The sequence below is a fragment of the Tamandua tetradactyla genome, chromosome 1 (assembly GCF_023851605.1).
Source record: "Tamandua tetradactyla isolate mTamTet1 chromosome 1, mTamTet1.pri, whole genome shotgun sequence".
Classification (NCBI taxonomy): Eukaryota; Metazoa; Chordata; class Mammalia; order Pilosa; family Myrmecophagidae; genus Tamandua; species Tamandua tetradactyla.
Window position 1 is genome coordinate 157820802 of NC_135327.1, and position 19411 is coordinate 157840212.

Below are 19411 nucleotides of genomic sequence, written 5' to 3' on the forward strand. Positions count from 1 at the left end.
TAAAATAAGGCAAAGACTTCTACTGTTCTACATAATTGCCTTTTGGCAACTTATGTTAGGGTAATGTAGAATTTCAGTTTAATCTTATTTCACCCTTCAGAAGCTATTATTGTTATTGTTTCCAGGCAATATTTATTTGGATTTTTATCTTTTAATCTTTGTTCATTATTGCTTTTCACATTTTCTTTCTGAATTCATTTTCTTGCTGTTGCAATTTTTGTTATTAATTCTTTCTGTGAAATATCTTAGTTTTGTATTCAATCTAGCGTCATTGAATTGTAGGCGACCTATGATTTCTTTCACGTTGTTTTTCATATTTGCCTTTTATCCTTGAGAGTCTGAAATTTCACCCTGATATGCCTAGCAGTAGATTTCTAAAAATTTACTTAACGTAAATTTAATGTTCAACGTCAATAATTTTTTTTCAATCTGAGAATTTATGTCTTAAATTCTTGAAAAATTTTCAGGCATTATTTCAAATATTTTCTCACCCCATACTCTTGTATTCTTATATTTCTGAAGTTCTCCGTCTATCCTCCATATTTCTTAATATCTGTTTCATATTTTCCATCTCCTTCTCTTCCTATGCTCAATTTTGTGTAATTCTTTCTGTTCTACTTTTCTAAACACTTTTATTTTTCTATGTTTAGTTTGCTCTTTATTTCATCTAAGATGGTTCTACCTTCAGTAACTGTTCTTTTTCATTTCTCTGGTCTCCAATTGGTCATTTTTCATATATATATATATTTGCTCTTCTTTGATAATGTTATATTCTAGTTTCAAGAATACCATTTACTCATATATCTCTTTGAGAAATCTAAACATACTTATTTGAAATGTGGAATGCTATCTTATTTATATTTTATCATTTGTATTTTTTTTTCCAATTATGGATTCTTTGACAATCTCACATGGTAAGGATTCCCTTGTGTGCTTTATCATTTTCAATTTTGAGTTTATGTTCAAAGGGAGCTTATACTGCTTTGTTTCTGTTGACGTCATGGTTGTCTCATCTAAGGTCTTTGTGTTGCTTGGCCCAAGTAAGCTATTAGTTTGGGTGGGTTCTTAACTATTTTGTTCCTGTGGCTATTGTACAAAGACCCCATAAAATATTTGATGATATCCCTGTTTCCTTTTGCCCAAGAAGTGCATATATATTTATACACATGCCATTTTATTTATAACTTCAGGAGTTTATAGTCTCCATGAAGCCCAGTTACAGACCCCTGGTTAAGAACACTGAACCTCTAGGTTTGAAGTTTTTGTCTCACGTGTGTAGAAAAATACTAGATACTGAGTCCCATTTACAATTATCTTGCAAGGTCTCTGGGCCACAGATAAATGGCACATTTAAAAGTTTTGCCATTTGTATAGGTTTATAGTAGTAGCTCATCATGGTTTAATTTGCATTTCTTAATGACCAATGTCCTTTCATGTGCTTATTTGCATTCCATATACCTTTGTTTTGGTAAAGTGTCTGCTCAGATCTTTTGCTTATTATTTTAAAAATTAGTTGATTTTCTTATTGAGTTTCAGGTTTCTTTATATATTCTAGATGATAGTTATCATCTGTGTGATTTGCAGATATTTTCTCCCAATCTATGGCTTATCTTTTCATTCTCTTAATAATGTCTTTCAAAGAACAGAATTTAAAAATTTTGATGAAGTCCAATTTAAAAAATTTTCTTTTATGGATTGTGCTTTCGGTGCTATATTTATGTAAACTTTGCCTAAACCTAAGTTCACAAAGATTTTCTCTAATTTTTTTTTAAGTTTGATAATTTTAGATTTTATAGTTAGGTCTATGATCTATTTTTAGTTCAATTTGGGATATGGTATGAGGTTATTATGTATTTTTAATTTTAGAAATTGTCTGTTCTTTTTGTTTGGATAAATAACCTTTCAGGGGTAGCTGAGAGGACTTGTGAGCTTATTTACTCCAGCAAATTGACCCTTAATTGATACTACATTGCATAGTGTTTTCATGCAATTTTTCATTTGCTTGATATGTAAAGTAATTACGTATAGGCTAATTGGCTTGTTTCCAATTAAGAGAAGGGAATGACTGACCATGCATGAATACTTCTTAATGCAGGCACTTAGCAGACTTCCTGATTTTCCTAAACACTGCATTGGGAAAGTTAATTCCATAAAGAGATCAAAGCTATATATTATAAAATGCATATTTATAATTAAGTTGTATGTATCAACATATTGAGTAAATAAGTGCAAAGTTGATCAATAAATTGAAACTATGCTGGTAGCTCATGGAATATCTCCTCAAAATAGAATATTCATGAAAAATATTTAATTAATACATATATTATGGTAGAACTAATAGATAAAGGGTTTTCTAATTGTTTTGGTTTGTTAAAGTTGCCAGAATGCAACATACCAGAAATGGGTTGGCAATTAACAATGGGGATTTATTAAGCCAGAAGTTACAATTCTAAGACCAGGAAAATGCCCAAATTAGGGCATCAACAAGAGGACACTTTCTTAGAGGAAAAGTTGTTGGCATCTGGGGTTCTTCCATCACATGGGAAGGCATGTGGTGACATCTGCTGATCCCTTCTCCTGGGCTCTGGTTTCAATGGCTCTCTTTCTCCCCTCCAGGAGCTTTTGTCTGAATTTCATCTCTTAGCTTGTCTCTCAGTGCTGAGCTCTCTCCAAAATATTTTTCCCTTCAAGGGCTCCAGCAAGTTGATTAAGACCCACCTTAAAAGGGTGGGGTCAAATCTTCATGGAAACAATCATAAGGTCCCAGCCAACAATAGGTTTCCCCAATAAAATTGGATTAAAATAACATAGGCTTTTCTGGGTATATAACAGATTCAACCCAGCACACTCCACCCTCTGGACCCAGAAAGACATGTTCTTTCCACATGCAAAATACATTCATTCCATCACAGTATCCCAAAAGCTTAAATAATTTCAGTAACAATGTTAAGCACAAAGTTCATCAAAATCAGTTACAGGCATGGTTTGTCCTAATGTAAAATTCTTCACTGGCAGTGGACCTATGAAACTTAGATAACAAGTTTTCTGCTTCCAATATAAAAAGGAAGGACAGTCATAGGATAAAAGTTGTCCTTTCCATAAGGAGAAATTGAAAGAAAAACAGGGATTACTGCACCCAAAAAGTTCCAAAAACCTGTAGGGCATAGTTCATTAGATTTTAAGTTCTGAGAGTCAATTATAGAATGTTATTTTATACTTGGGGCTTGAGAAAGTGGCAGTACCATGATCTCCAAGGGCTTATGCAGTAATCTTGTTCTCTCTAGACACTGGGGTGAGGGTTTTAACATATCCAAGAACTAAGGAGACCACCTCGTTCTTGGTACCACCTTTTCCAAGTATCAGGATGGCATGTGGACTCTTTGCCCTCTCCAGGGTACTACCCTCTTCAGAACAATGGGGTAGTGGCTAGGCTGTCCCCAATCCCTGGGGAATGTGCTCCACCTCTCTGAGGCCTGGGGCAGCAAAACTCTTCTTGATCAACAGTGTGGCCAGGCTTCCCTCTGTGAACTCCAGGGCAAACTCATCCTTTGTATGTTCATGGGTGGGTCCATCCTCCTGGCCCAAATTGCCTTAGCTCCAGACTTTGGCTTTCATGGTTCTGCCTTTAAAATCATTCTTCCATCAATTTGTTCCTTTTCTGTCCCTTTTAGTCAAGACTGGCAGTGGTTGCATTTTTACAGATCCCACAACAAACTTGTCAATTTTCCATGCAGTACAGGGATCCCAACCATCAGACAATAGGTCTTTCCACAAATTCTTTCTGGATAACTGCATTTCCAATCCTGTCTTGTCCTGCAGTGGCTGATTGATTCCATGTTTGGCTAAATCTTCAAATGGGACACTATTCTTTGGGGACTCATTTTTCAAAAATTCAGAATTTTCCAAACTATTAGTTTCTGGTTCCTTTGTATCAGAGTTAGTTCTCAGCTTATACCTTTCCTCTTGCATTTTATTATAAGCTTCAAGGAAAAGCTAGGCTGCATTTTCCACATTTACTCTGGAAATTTCCTCAGCTAGATATTTGAGCTTGTTGCTTTCAAATTCTTCCTTCTTTCCAATAGGAGTACTCAATTTTGCCGATTTCTCTGCTACTTTTAAAGTGTCCCCTTCCTTCTGGTTTGCAATGGCACATTCATCACTTCTTTCTAAGGCCTCATCAAAGTAGCTTTAATGTCTATATTTCTACGAACAGTCTCCTCAAAGCAATCTAGGTCTTCTCTATCAAGTATCTCACAATGCCTCCATATCCATTCATAAAGCCTCTCCAGCCTTTTTGATATTTGCAATCCTAGCACCCCACTTCTATGGTACCAAATCTGTTTTGGTTTGCTAATGCTGCTGGGATACAATATATCAGAAATGGGTTGGCTTTTACCAAAGGGATTTATTAGGTACAAACTTGTAGTTCTAAGACCATAAAAATGTTCAGATTAAGTTATCAACAAGAGGAGAGCTTCACTGAAGAAAGGCCGATGGCATCCAGAGTTCCTCTGTCACATGGGAAGGCACATGGCAATGTCTGCTGGCCCTTCTCTCCTGGGTTGGTTTTAAAATGGCTCTCTCAGCTTCTGTGGGTCCTTCTGGCTTCTCCTGAGGCATTTGCTTTCTCTGAGCTCTCTTAAAGGACTTCAGTAAAAGATTAAGACCCATCTTGAATTGGGTGGGTCATATCTCCATGGAAGCAACATAAACAAAAAAGTTCCCACCCACAACAGGTCTATACTCACAAGATTGGATTAGTAGAACATGGCTTTTTTGGGTGTTGATTACATAACAATTTCAAGCAACACACTGATACTGTTTTGAAGTTTAATATAGTTCCCAAGTTTCTAATATTGAAAAATACAGCACTTCATTCACATTCTTCTTTAGAGAAAATAGGTTTCCTGCTGTGACCCAGAAACAAAAACCTTCTTTTCTAACTCACAGATATTTTTAAAGAACAGAGGAAAATAAAGGAAAACAAAGGACTTCAGAATGAATGAGAGTAATATTTGGAATGCATATTCATGCCCAGCTTAAAAAATGTAGGTTGTTTTGATTCCACTTTATCTTTTATATAAAAGCTCTAAGAATCATAAAATGTAAATCATAATTAAAAAGGAATTTTTTTTTTTACATGAGCAGGCACTGGGAATCGCACCAGGGTCTCCAGCATGGCAGGCAAGAACTCTGTCTGCTGAGCCACCATGGCCTGCCCAAAAGTAATGTTTTTAATCAATGTTTCTCTTAGGATGAGAACTACACTTAGTTCTTTGGATAGAATGTGAGATCCTGACAGGGCTTTGATACTGGTGAAAATTGAAGCTGTTACTTTGGTGAAAGGAAGGGATGAGAGAGGAAGGGAACATAAGATCACTAGGTAGCAGACAATTGCACATCACTGGGTAGCAGACAATTGACATGGGTTGCTGCCCTTAGCCCAATTGTCCTCAAATCTTCAGTTAAAACACACACATACACACAAATCTCAAAATGTATCTCATTGTGTGTCTTATGAAACTGGTAAAGAAGCTGAGTCCTTCATTCTGGACTAACGTGGTGCAGAGGCATCATATGCAAATGGAGAAGCATGGCAGTGAGGATCCTGAAGAAGTCAGCACAGAAACAAGAAGAAATAGTAGGGTTTTCTCTCAGGGCTGTGGAACTGGGTTTCCACCAAGTTTAACCAGATTCCAGCAGTCAAGGGGCTCTCAATGGGAATATCTTGGTTACATATGGGTTTTATTGCTATGTAAAAGAACAAGGCAGATCTCTATTTACTGATATAGACATATGTCTTCAAATATTAATAAACAGAAAAAGTAATTTATACAAGAGTATTCCACTTTTCCAAATAAGTTCATTGGAAGTTCAATTTCAGAAGAAGAATTTATTATACAGATTTGCTAATGATGCATTCAGATACAGTGGGGACCATGTGGAAGGAAAGTGGGAAAAGCTGAGAAAGTCAGAATTGTGGCGGAGTGAGGCAGAATAGACAGGGCTAAGAGACTCAGGAGTAGGAAAGCTATGCAATTTTCAAGACATAGTGCAAAATGAAAATGCAGGACTTATTGTCAAAAAAGTATTAAGAATTCCAAGACAGTGACAGTAGAACATCAACCCAATCACAGGGCCTTATGTAACTACAAAAGGTGTATGTCCATGAAGCTGACCTTGACTGGGAAAACATTTCTGCAATTCCTCTCCTTCATTATATGTTTTCTCTTTTTCCTTTGATCGTCCAGTTTTTGGAAAATATGTTTCTTTTCTTCAAAACGAAACACATGGGGAGACAGTAAGGGTCTATTGGTCCCATGTCTCCTTGCTCACAATCTGTCCTTGCCTTATCTAGCCAGGCGGCTTGCATGGAAGTTCCTGCAAATCTTCTTCTGAGGAATTACTGTGGCAAGAGTCTCACGTTGTCCAAGACCTGAAATCTTTCCTACACTGGATGTAAATATGCTATTGGTTTATGATTACACATTTCGAAAAAAACGACAATTCTACCTGATCCTTCCAAGAGCAGTGTGGTTAAAGAGCAAAAATTCCTGGCATGAAGTAGGTGCTCAATACTTTTCTTGAATCAATGAGTTAACAGAAATGTGGTTCTAATCCCAACACTGAATGTTCCTAGACAAGTCACTTTGGGCGGTCTCATTTTCTCTTCTGAAAAAAAAAAAATAGCTTGAGATCATAAACAAGTCTAAAGTGCCTATGTGATTCAATGTATAGAAAGGTACATTTGAAAAGAGGAGTCACTGAGGGGATGGTAAAGGCCTGCCTCTAGCAGGTGCTCTCTTTGTTTTGGAAAAGCAACATACAGGCTGTTGAGATGGAAAAAGTCACATATATAGGATGTCTCTATTTCCAACATACAGTCAGTTAGTGTATGTATTTTTACTTTCCATATTAATACAGTCATAACTACATTATTTATTATTTATTTATAACCTATTTATTCTACATATCTAAACCTACCACTAAGCCATTTCCTGTGTGGAAGATGTGGCTCAAGAAACTAGGGTGTGATTTTTTTCTGGTTGCATACACAAGCTATTAATTAGAAATGAATTAAGGTCAAGGTTTATAACTCTGTGTTTGGGTCTTAAATGGATCCAGATGGAAATTAGTTGTCCTTATAAGCCATCTCTTATGTATAATAACTGCACCCAAAATATTCCAAATGCTATTTCCAAGAGAAATAGCAATGAAAGCAAGCCAATGACCAAGAAAGCAAATACCACTATGCAAGTTTCAGTGTAGAGCTTAAATTCAAATTTTCCCTTGCAATGAAGCTATATATCAGACAGATAAGTATCAAACTATTAATCACTGTTACCCAAATCAGCTTATTTGAATACTTTTTGAAAATTTAAAATTAGCTTTTGGGTCAGCTCCAAGGATGGGAAAATAATGCTTTCCTATTTATAGTTAAATACCTACATTATCATCTTGCTCTTCATAAGTGGAAACATAATCAATAAAATATTTCAGAATAAAGTCTTACACATTTAAAGTAGACTAATAGCAAAGTTAGATGCTTGTTAATGGGTAGGATAGATCACATTTAATGAACAGACACTTTTCAAATCAAACATAATAGCATTTCCTTTCTTTTCTTTCACTTTTTCTCATTCTAAATTATCAGCAAATGTATGATATGAAGAAGAGAATTTCATCTGAGAAAATTAATTGTGCTAAACAATTGCATACTTCAGTAAAACTGAAAAAATTTTAAGTACTTTTGGAGGAGAGAGACATAAATTCAGAGAACATTGTTAGGAGGGAGAAAGACAATTGGACATGAAAAGTTTTAAAGGTTTGAATTCCAGTTTTGCTGCCTATTAGCTTTGAATCTTTGGACGGTTAAAAAGAACTACTCCAAATCTACTTTACTCTATAACGGGATATAATCATCTCTACACATCAAAAGATGTTATGAGATCCATATGGTGGAGTAGCATTATGTTTGCATTTATGTTACATAAATAATGTGCATTCTCCTGTGAATTCAAAATATGCAGTTATGTGATCTGTTTTATGCAATTAATATTTTATGAAATGAATTTTGAATATTATTCATTGTGTTCTATGCTTGATACAATAGATAGTACATTCATGCATATGTAAATTTTAAAGCATTGATTTGTAAAACCATGCATGCTTTGCTTTATGGGCTAAGGGATTTCATGAGTAGTTTTATTCATGTGATTTTTCACTTTATGAAATGACGTTAGAATACAACCCCCACGTAAGATGCATATGAAAGTGTTTCTAAAATACAAATCCTAATGAACATGCAGGTTTAAGAAGATATTAATATCATTATTATCATTTAGAAGGATTATTGGTTATATAATAATGCAGTTTAAAGTGTATTATCTTTAATCCTCAAAAAGTAAATTTGTATTCAGTTAATTCTGTATGGGCTTAAAAACAGTGGCTTAATGGTAGGTATTTAATGTTAGATATTTAACGTCATATAAATTTTTTTTAAAAAAGAGAAACTGAGTTTAAATTCAGGAAGAACCACTTACTTTGAGAAGAGATGAGCAACCAATTTCAGAACTGTTCACAGTTATTCCATGGCTGCTGGAATTCCACTGATAATTTTCAAAATAACTTTATTCAATTGAAATGAATACTTAAATATCTGTCTTATGCAAAGATAAAGAACAGTAAGTTATAATTTGCTAAGTGGTAGAACTGTGGAAACTTTAAAGATGATCGCCTACTCTTCTTTTACAATTGAGAAATTGAAATTGTAAAAGTTAAGTGATTTATGTAGAGTTAATGCATGTCATGGAGAAGAGGGAACTCAAAGCAAACAAGTTGAAAACCAGTCAGAACAAGTGACCATAGGAAAGAGAGATAAAACACAGTATGCTCATAAACTCTAACCTTGCCCAAACTCTTCAGAAACATCACAAACATCAAGACTCTTTGGCTGGCCCAGGAATGTCTCCATAATTAATACACAAGGCCACAGGAAGACATAGGAGGACATGAACACTATACATCAGCATTTAAGCCACATAAGAAAAATGTCGCATGACATATTCATAAACATCAACTTATTATTGCATACAACTGAGCCACTCTCTTGGCTTTATTTCCACTTTTGGTGGACTGAATGATTTTCTTTGATTCTCTAACTTACCGTCCCCTCAATTACATCTTTCTTACTCTCATCACAAACACTCAGCAAAAGGCTGGAATGTACACAACTTTCTAGTGAGACCTTTGTGGGTATGAATTCTGCCTCTAGCACTTACGAGCCTGTTACTGTGATCTAAGCCTCTATTCTTCAATTGGTAAAATGAGGGCAATATGATTTAAATGAAATGAAGTGTATGAAGTACTTAGCATAAAGTAGGCACTGAATAAATAGTTGGTGCTTTCTTTGTCTCCACGACATCAACAGTTTCTCATTTTCTGGAAGAGAAGGAATACCAACTTCATAAAGACAAGGAATAATCCTCCCAAGGAAGAAATCCTGTTTGAATAGTTTTGGTGAGTCGTCTTATTTCTTAGTTTTCCCTGCCTTTCTGGCATTTTCTGCAGTACCTTTCAGATCAGATAGATTATAAATTTTTCCTATGAGTGACTTCATCTCCCAGTTCCTTGGCATGAGTGTTGAGTGAGGACCTGAATAAATTCCAAAGAAGCTATATTATTCTTATTCTGGAAAGATCATTGTACTGGATTATTTCTCCTGCCATTTTTATTATAAAGTAATACTTAAAAAATACTTTAAGGTTGAAAAAATTTTAATTACTAGATACTTGATATGCAGTCTTAATCACCATCCTTTTGGTGGTCTTCATTTATCAAGTCCAACCTTCATCCAAGTACTTAGTGGCTTAATAGTCGTGTCTGTCCCTCATGCCATGCAAGGCAAAATCTGAGTCTCTCATTTAGACCTCCAGTACATTACTCAACTAATGATAAATGCAGATGGCAAGTGATATTAACTGCTTAAGTTAGTTTCTAAACAGGATCCAGTAGGGAGCAAGAAGATATTAAAATATCCAGGTCTAAAAGGGTAGCAACTCAACCCCATGTGCCAGAAGTGGCATTTGTTTACTGGTACATGTAATCAGTCTAAGAAAGTTGAAGACTGACTCCACAAAATAAAGACCAGTCATGGGGATAGAATAACTGTACTATTTGGAAGAAGGAGAGATAGTCTGCAATTTACCTTAATTTCTTCATTACTCAATTTATATGTATAAAGGTAATGTTTTTTTCAGTAGTTGTGGAAAATAGCATGAGTTAAATGGAAACAACCCTCTTCAAAAGGCTTCCCTGATCACACTAAATGGAAATGAACATTTTTCCTTTTCCAGCTCTCTTGTATTAGTTTTATCACACTTCCTTAAGTAGTAGTGATTTGTGTCTTTGTCTTATCTTCCCCACTGAGACATATATTCTTTGAGAGCATGTGACCATGTCTTTGAATTTTTCTCTTCCATAACACCTATAAAGTAGATATTGTATATACAGTAGATAACAAGTATTTATTGACTGATTGCATAAATGAATAAATGAAGTTGGAGGTTTGGGTGCATTCAAGAGACTGGGCATGGTTTGAGAGTAACCAAAAAAAAAAAAAAAACTAGCACAGAGTAACTTAACTTTTTCCTGAAGTCTCCTCATAAACTGCAAACCATTATCACTACATCAGTTTCAATTCTCCACTTTTCTTGAAAAATATCTTATTTTTTTAACTTTCCCTCATGCATACTTTATTTTTACTCCTTTATTTCTTTCCTTCTCTTTTTTAATTGCTTTATAAGTTAACTCTTAGAAGTTACAAATTGCAGGGAAACGAGCAATTGTTTCTTTCTCTAAATTAGATTACAAGACAATTAGGGTCAGCAAGTTTTTTCTGAATACTGTATAGACATCTGGCTCCCTGTCAACTCTCACTCATCATTAACATCTATAATACTAATTGCATTTCCTTGTGGAGCCAGGGTTGACAATACATGATTCAACTAATCAAAAACAAAATGAAAACAAATTGTGGACAGGATAATTTTTTTCATAATGAATGTAATATACATTGATGGATGATTTTTATTAATGAGGAGTTCACATTTCTTTATAAATTTGGTCTTCTTTCCTTCATAAGCAGCAGGTAAGGATTAGATTTCCTATCTTTGGAGATTTTGAAGTTCAAGGTTGCTTGGAGATAGCGTCAGGACAGGGCCAAGTTTGTAGACTCCCTAGTTAATATAATCTATCATCCAGGTCATTTGTCTTCCTATAGAATTCTATTAAGAGCCTCTGGTATAAAGACAGACACTCATCAATCACATGACAAATGTGATAACAAGCACACAATGTAGTTACAGGGAAACAGAGTAACTAAATGACCCCATAGCTAGCTCTGCTCTGCAGCTGTAAAATAGGCTCAGTAACCCTTTGGACGGACCAAGAGGTACTTCCCCCTCGCCTTCCCCTGGCCTTTTGCTCTAACAGCATAGTCTTACAAAGAGGACTACTACTAAAGGGCCTTTGACGAATTCACTTAAGTCCTGAATTCATTGTGGGCTACAAAGATTATTGATTTCTTTAAACAAAACGCTTTTTTTCCTGCTCAAAATATGCAAAAGCAAATATGATGTAAATCGTTAATGGCATAACAGGGAATTAGGGAGGTATTATGGTTTTTAAAATGGTGTTATGTCTTCTCTTTTGCTATTTGGATAGTAATCTGAACAATGCCATGGGGGAGTGGTAAACAAGTTGAGTCCTAGCCCAACAATAGACTTTCAGAACAGAATATATTTTCCAATAAATATTCCAGAAGTGTCTGAAAAAGCATTCTGTCATTGGAGAAGAGCAATGCCTGCCTTCATACTTCTCATTTGATTGTTAGGGATTTTATTTTTTGTTTCTTTTTTAATCAAATCCCTTTTCAACAGAAATTGAAAACCACAGCTGTTTCCAGTTGGGGAAAAATGTCCACTGCCTTATGTGTTCCATACATGTATTTTAAAAAATGGTTGATTCTGTAAGCTGTGATCTAATAATTCTTTGCTTTGCTAAGAAGCAGTTTAATCTCGAACCATGCTTATCTAGCCTCCCTTGGACTGACATGCACCATTACCCTTCTTAGCCTTTGTGGACAACGTGAAGATGCTGGAAGAAAATTTATGGTGCTCTGAAGCTACTACTACCAGATGTAAGAATTGCCTGTGAGTTTGAAAGCTTAACAACAGGAGGATGTCTATGATTTCTGAAGTAACATTCAAGTTTTAATGGTGGGTTATTTTCCCTTTAGTCAATAAATGAAAGATGAAGGAACCCTCAGCCAATTTCGTGTTCCCATAATAACAGGCTTGGTATATCCTCCACTGGCAGTGCATAAGCAGTTTGTTAGGAAGTCTTACTCCCGAGTTCTGCTGTCAGAAGAGGAGGTTATACAAGCACTTAAACAAAGCTATTCTGTCAGCCAAAGTACCAGTTAAACTGTGCTTGCTATGGCATAAATAAATATTCCCTTTGGATCCAGTCAGTTTGAGGAAAACAAGGAAATTACAAAGGGTTGTTTTAATATTAGAAGACAGGAGGTTAGGAGGCATGAAGAAAGTTCTAATTGTTTTACAAGGATTTCCAGTAAAACATCCTAAAGAGCTGGGCCTATATGATCACCACCAGGAAGTTTTCAAGGAGAGGATCTTAGACTTGAGGCTTGAGCAGCAGGCACCACAGTCCTCCAAGAAGACATTGAGAGAAATTGCCAGAATAATGCATGCCAGTTTTGCTTGTTTGTCCCAGCAGGTAAATTTATGCAAACCTGACACTGTTCTGCAAGCAAATAATTTCTTTATAAAACGACGTTTTGAGTAAATGCAAAGTCACAAGTAAGGCTTCAATGCAAGAAGTAATACAAGCTTTCTATGACTCTAGTAGTAATGACCATAGGAGCAGAAAAATCAATGAACTGTCTGTAAATTTTTAATCTGGATTGGAAAATTATTGATATATTATATATCACTTGATTAAAGCAGACACTTTTCTTCTCTTTGAATAATATAAATATTATATCTCTGGCTTGTCTTTTCTGGTGGAAGGTCTTTGACACTAACATGACAGCCTCAGGTTCAGCCATCTCCTCCTTTGTTGTGCACAAATTAAATTTATATATATGTAAACAGTTGTGCATCTACCTCTATATTATTTTTATTTTTTATTTGTATCTACATATGTGTTTATATCCTGGTTTGTTATGCAAAGACATTAGTTGATAAACAGTAAATATATGCAAAAAATTCATAAAGCAAACATTTAAAAAACAGGAGAGGGAAAATCTAAATTAGCATAGGAGTTATAAATGGGCTAGGAGAAAATGCTAGGGGAAATATATTATGCCTATGCCTAAGAAGAACAAAAATTTTATTTAGTTGCTAGAGCTGTATCATGAACTTAGTTAAAAACTTCATGATTGGATGGGCCATGGTGGCTCAGCAGGCAGAGTTCTCGCCTGCCATGCCAGAGACCCAGGTTCGATTCCTGGTTCCTGCCCATGCCAACAAACAAAAAACTTTATGACTGACAAAGTAACAATGAAAACAGAGGCAGATTTTTTTTTTGTGCATGAGTGTGAAGAAAAAGGCACAGAAAGTCCTTAGGAGGATCACAGTTTCTACTAGGGGCTGCTCCTGAAGTGTTCTCACATGGAGTTTTGTGCTGGGGACACTGGTAGGGGTGGTGGCCAGGGTCCTCATGAACATGTCCACAACAAGTCCAGGTTGTTGTCATCTGCCCTGAGGAAAGTCAACAGCATAACATCTCATTTAAATTTAGGGAAAACAGTTCTGCTTGACATGTTCATGGGGAAAGAAGATAATATAGTTCATGAACATAGAGTTTTGATGGGTGGTTTGGTCCAAGGATAAAACATACTGTGGCTGTAGTTAAATAGAGGGACTATATGGACACACACATAGATAGCTCTTGTGTTGAACATGACCTTGTGTTGAACGTGACCTTGTGTTGAACGTGACCTTGTGTTGAACGTGACCTTGTGGAAAATAATAGCAATAACCTAATGAGAAGACACTGTGGATCAGATACTTTGTTTTTATGCATTATTCCATTTTTCCTTCCTCAGATGCTAAAATAGTTACTTTCCTCTTCTGTTTTTTGATAAAACAAAGAAATAGAGGCTAACAGAATGTATTATACTTGTCAAAGGCCAGGTGTCTAATACATAAGTGGTGGAGGTGGGATTTAAATCCTGATCTACTCTGGTTTTAAAGTCCTCACTCTAAACCCCTATGCTATATTAGCAGTGGGCCAAGGTTCCTCTCCACCATCTCTACCACTGTACAGGTAAGAAATTTAAGATGGAGAGGTTAGCAGCAAATCAACCAAGTGCCTGAGTCCAACTACAGACTGGTACCTATAGAGGGTCCCTTTTATCCAAGTCTTCTTCATCTGAGTCCCTGCCTAGGGAAGCAAAAGTTGTCATGAAAATATTTACTAATAAATTAGCCACTTACAAAATTAGCTGCCACTAAAATACCCATCCCCACTAAATCCCTGTGTCTCTCTCCACTCATCAAAGTAAGACCTTCATCAAGCAGTGTATAGGTCTATGTGGAGAGAATAATTCCTAATTGCAAGTGCTACCAAAGTTTGCAAAATATAAGATGAAACATTTCTACATCTAGTTTTATCTTTGTAGATAGAGTGTCTGTTCTAGTTTGCTAGCTACTGGAATGCAGTATACCAGAAATGAAATGGCTTTTAAAAAGGGGAATTTAATAAGTTGCTAGTTTACAGTTCTAAGGCTGAGAAAATGTCCCAATTAGAACAAGTCAATAGAAATGTCCAATCAAAGGCATCCAGGGAAATACCTTGATACCTTGGTTCAAGAAGGCTGATGAAGTTCAGGGTTTCTCTCTTAAGTGAGAAGGCACATGGTGAACACAGTCACAGTTTCTCTCTCTTGGCTGGAAGGGCACATGGCGAACATGACATCATCTGCTAGCTTTCTTCCTGGATTCCTGTTTCATGAAGCTCCCCGGGAGGCGTTTTCCTTCTTCATCTCCAAAGCACTGGCTGATGGACTCTCTGCTTCTTGTGGCTATGTCATTCTTCTCTGCTCTCTCTGAATCTCCATTCTCCAAAATGTTTCCTCTTTTATAGGACTCCAGAAAATTATCAAGACCCACCCACATGGGTGGAGATATGTCATCACCTAATTCAGCTTAACAATCACTCTTGATTTAATCACATCTCCAGGGAAATGATCTGATTACAGTTTCAAACATATAGTACTGAATAGGGATTATTCTGCCTTTACAAAAGGGGATTTAGATTAAAGCATGTCTTTTCTAGGGGACGTACATCCTTTCAAACCAGCACAGTGTCATTCAAACCTTTCTTTCTTTTTCTTCCTTCCTTCCATCCCCAACTCCTCCTTCTCCTCTTCCTTCTTCTCTTTCTCTCATTCTTCTCCCCCCCTCTTGCCCCACCCCTGTCTCTCTCTTTCTTCCTTTTTGATTTACTATAAAAATTTGGTTCACCTTCTACATAGATTCATTTTTTTTCCATCACAGAGTTGTATATTCATCATCATGATCATTTCTTAGAACATTTGCATCAATTCAGAAAAAGAAATAAACAGAAAAAATTCATACATACCATACCCCTTACCCTTCCCTTTCATCAATCACCATCATTTCAATCTACTAAATTTAATTTAGCTTTTGTTCCCCTATTATTTATTTATTTTTAATCCATATGTTTTACTCATCTGTCCATAAGGTAGATAAAAGAAGCATCAGACACAAGGTTTTCACAATCACACAATCACATTGTGAAAGCTATATCATTATACAATCATCTTCAAGAAACATGGTTACTGGAACACAGCTCTACATTTTCAGGCAGTTCCCTCCAGCCTCTCTGTTACACCTTAACTAAAAAGTGATATCTATTTAATGGTTACTCCAGGATAACCTCTTGAGTCTGTTTGGAACCTCTTAGCTATTGACATTTTATTTTGTCTCATTCCTCTCTTCCGCCTTTTGGTCAAGAAGGTTTTCTCAGTCCCTTGGTCCTGAGTCCCAGCTAATTCTAGGATTTCTGTCCCACGTTGCCAGGAAGGTCCACACTCCTGGGAGTCATGTCCCACGTAGAGAGGGGGAGGGCAGTGAGTTTGCTTGTTGTGTTGGCTGAGAGAGAGAGAGGCCACATTTGAGCAACAAAAGTGGTTCTCTTAGGGGTGACTCTTAAGCCTAATTTAAGTAGGCTTAGCCTATCCTTTATGGAGTTAAGTTTCATATGAACAAACCCCAGGATTGGGGGCTCAGTGTATTGGTTTGGTTATCCCCACTGCTTGTGAGAATATCAGGAATTCTCCACTTGGGGAAGTTGAATTTTCCCCCTTTCTCACCTGTCATGGTCAGGTTCGTGTGTCAACTTGGCCAAGTTGTGGTACCTGTTTGTCTGGTTGGGCAAGTGCTGGCCTGTCTGTTGCAATGAGGACATTTCATAGAGTTAGATCATGATCACGTCAGCTGCATCCACAGCTGATTCCATTTGTAGTCAGCCAAAGAGAAGAGTGATGCTTAATCTAATCCCCGAAGCCTTTTAAGGAGGATTCAGAAGAGACAGGCTCTATTCCTGCTTTGGCTGGTGAGCCTCTCCTGTGGAGTTCGTCCAAACCTTCCATTGGAGTCCTTGGCTTCACAACTTGCCCTGAGGATTTTGGACTCTGCGTTCCCTAGGTCAAATGAGATACTTTTATAAATTTTATATTTGCAAGTGTTCCTGTCAATTCTGTTTCTCTAGAGAACCCTAACTAATACATCACCATTCCCCCAAGGGGACGTTGCAAATACTTTTTTGTTCACTATTCAAATCTTCTGGGATTTATTGAGGCATCAATCTGGACAAACCTACAAAACCTCATGCCCTACCCAATGTTCCATGTACTTACTTACTTATGGTGTTCAATTAAGTTGTCCACATAAGTTATATTAGGAAATGCACTAGTTGAAATATAATTTTTGTACCAAATAAACATTTTTTTGATATAGTCTCACACATAAAGTTTGAAAATATTACCATCTATTTTTAACACCCTGCGTTATTGTCATTTCTTTGTTCTTCCTCATGCAAATCATTTTTAAATTTGTACATTTAGTCACTATCATTATATACTCTAGGCATTCCTAGATTATACCATCTCAGTCTTTATCATATGTCTTTCCTTCTGATTTCATTTGTGCCCCCAGGCCTCCTCTGTCATTCTCACATTCAGCTTCATTCAGTATTCTAACATTTTTGCATTACAGTTAAGTATTATTGTGCTGTCCATTTCTGAATTTTTACGATCAGTTCTGTTGCACAATCTCTATCCCATCAGTTCCAATTACTCAATATCTACCCTATTTCTATCTCCTGATGACCTCTTTTCTTAACTCAAATTATCCAAGTTCATTCATTAACATTAGTTCATATCAGTGAGACCATACAGTATTTGCCATTTTGTTTCTGGCTAATCTCACCCAGCACAATGTCCTTAAGGTCCATCCATGCTGTTGCTTGCTTCATAACTTTATCCTGCTTTACAGCTGCATAATATTCCATTGTATGTGTATACCACTGCTTGTTTAGCCATTTGTCTGTTGATGAACATTTGGGCTGTTTCCATCTCTTGGCATTGTAAATAATGTCTGTGTCTTTGCTGTCATGTACTCTGAGTTGACATCTAGCAATGGTATTACCAGGTCATATGGCAATTCTGTACTTAGCTTCCTGAGGAACCACCAGACTGCCTTTCACAGCAGTTGTACCATTTGACATTCCCACCAACAGTGGATAAGTGTGCCTCTTTGTCCACATCCTCTCCAGCACTTGTTGTGTTCTGTTTTATTGATACTGGCCATTCTGGTGGGTGTGAGATGATATCTCATTGTGGTTTTGATTTGCATTTCTCTAATAGCCAGGGAAGTTGAGCATCATTTCATGTGCTTTTTGGTCATTTGTATTTCCTCTTCTGAGAAGTGTCTGTTTAAGTCTTTTGCCCATTTTGTAATTGGGTTTTCTGTCTTTTTGTTGTTGAGTTGAACAATCTCTTTATATATTCTGGATCCTAGACCTTTATCTGATATATCGTTTCCAAATATTGTCTCCCATTGTGTAGGCTGTCTTTTTACTTTCTAACTATTACCAAATTGTTTGGTAATGAAGTTGTACAAATTAGTATAGAAATTGCTGTAATCAAATTTATAATAATAAATTGCTTTGTGTTTCTTAGATCATTAGATCTAAGACCACAAAACTGTTAGAAGAAAATGTAGGGAAAAATCTTATAAATCTTTTAGTAGGAGGTGGTTTCCTAGACCTTACACCCAAAGTGCGAGCATTGAAGAAAGAAATAAATAAATGGGCACTCCTCAAAATTAAACACTTTTGTACATCATAGATTCATTTTAAGTGGCTCTATTTTAGAACCAATTATTTTCAGTTAATGAGGACCTCCTTACTTTTTCTGTGTGACTGAATAGGATCAGTTGTTCTCTAAATAATTAGCTGTTAGCTGAATTACACCGTTTCAAATGACCTGTATGATGTAGCTGTGATTGGATATGTTTAAGTATATTTCTCTGTATGGAGATTCCTTACCTATTCTGCTAGTCCCATGAGTCATACTTCCTGAGATGCTGTTTGTCTTCAGCTATTTCAGGTGCAGAAAGTTTTTTTTATGAAATATAAGACAAAATAAGAGTTATTATGAATATGTAAATTATGAAGCACATTAAACATGAAGCCAGTGATGAACCCCAGATACACCACCATGCCTGAATTGTGCATTCATCATTTCTTTGCTTTTTAAAAACATTAATTTACATATACATATGCATTCCTAAACAATATGGTGTTTAGGTTTGCTTGTTTTAGAACTTATAAAAATACTACTATACATTTGTATTATCCTGTGACTTCCTTAAGTCAAAGAATATTTTGTTTTTGAAATTCATCTATGTTGATACCTGTAGTGGATGTGTAGTATTTCACATACTACAGCTTTTCCATCCATTCCCCTATTGACAGATGTTTTGGTTATTTTCAGTATTTTTATTTATAAACAGTTCTGCTAAAACCATTCTTGTAATGGTCTTTGAGGCATATGTGCAAGTGTATCCCTACGTTATGTGCCTGGGAGTGGAATTTCAAGATTACAGTTTGTTCTAGTTTGCTAGCTGTCAGAATGCATCACACTAGAAATGGATTGGCTTTTAATAAAAGGGGATTTATTTTGTTAGTTCTTCAGAGGAAAGGCAGATAACTTTCCACTGAGGTTCTTTCTTACGTAGAAGGCACAGGATGGTCTCTGCTGATCTTCTCTCCAGGTCCCTGGGTTCCAACAACTTTC